The sequence below is a fragment of the Brassica oleracea genome, chromosome C6, assembly GCF_000695525.1.
Source record: "Brassica oleracea var. oleracea cultivar TO1000 chromosome C6, BOL, whole genome shotgun sequence".
In the NCBI taxonomy this organism is placed as follows: Eukaryota; Viridiplantae; Streptophyta; class Magnoliopsida; order Brassicales; family Brassicaceae; genus Brassica; species Brassica oleracea.
The window spans coordinates 30,172,218-30,173,304 of NC_027753.1; positions in this window are offsets into that span (position 1 = coordinate 30,172,218).

Here is a 1,087-nt window from a genome sequence, read left to right on the forward strand (position 1 = left end):
GACTACTTCCATTTGTTTTTGCCGAGCTCCTTCCAGCAAATGTCCATGAAGCACTTGCAGATAATTATAAAACGTTAATATATATATATATGTTATGAAATGTTATTAATTTGATTACTTTTGCAATATACAGCCATCGGCGCTTTTTCAGAGATCTTAGCACACGTACGTTAAAGGAAGAAGTCATCGAGCAACTTCATCATAACATTCCGATCATATTGTGCAACTTGGAGAAGATATTTCCTCCTTCATTTTTTGACGTCATGGAGCATGTAGTTGTCCACCTACCGTATGAAGCATTGCTTCGTGGACCTGTTCACAACGGATGGATGTATTCCGTATGAGCGACAGATGAAACATTTGAAGGGGAAAGCAAGAAATCTTGCAATGGTGGAAGGTTCAATAGTTGCGGGGAGTTTGACAGCCGAAACATCTAAATTCACATCGTACTACTTTGCTCCAACTGTTCGTACGAGGAAAAGAGTTCCTAGAAGATATGATGATGGTGGAGTACCGACATCATATCCAATTGATAGTGTTCCTGATATTTTCTGTGAAATTGGACGGTTTGGTGGTAAAACGAAAGAAGTATGGTGGTCATGTGAAGAGGATTAACATAGTGCCCACACTTATATTCTGCTCAACTGCGAGGATGCAGTGACTCGTTACTTTGAAAGGTAAATATTTTTGTGAATGTTAATTATATGAATTGAAGTTAATTATGTATGACTTGATTATTTGTTTAATTTGCAGCATATTTGTATCTCAAGTTCAAAAAGCAATACCAGAAATATCTGCAACTGATGTGGACACACGTAAACATAAGCACTTTGTCAAGTGGTTAAAATCACAGGTACGTAATATATCTCATACATTGATTAATTAAGTAAGTGTTTTGATACTTCAATATTAATTAAGAATAACTGCTTTTTGCAGGTTGATTATGACGATCCTTATTATCCCGTATGGTTTCACGAATTGGTTCAAGGTCCAGTTGCAAAGGTCACCACATCACCTATGTATTTCACACGAGGATTTACCTTTCACACATACGAGTATGTGAGACATCGGGCAACGAGGAACTACA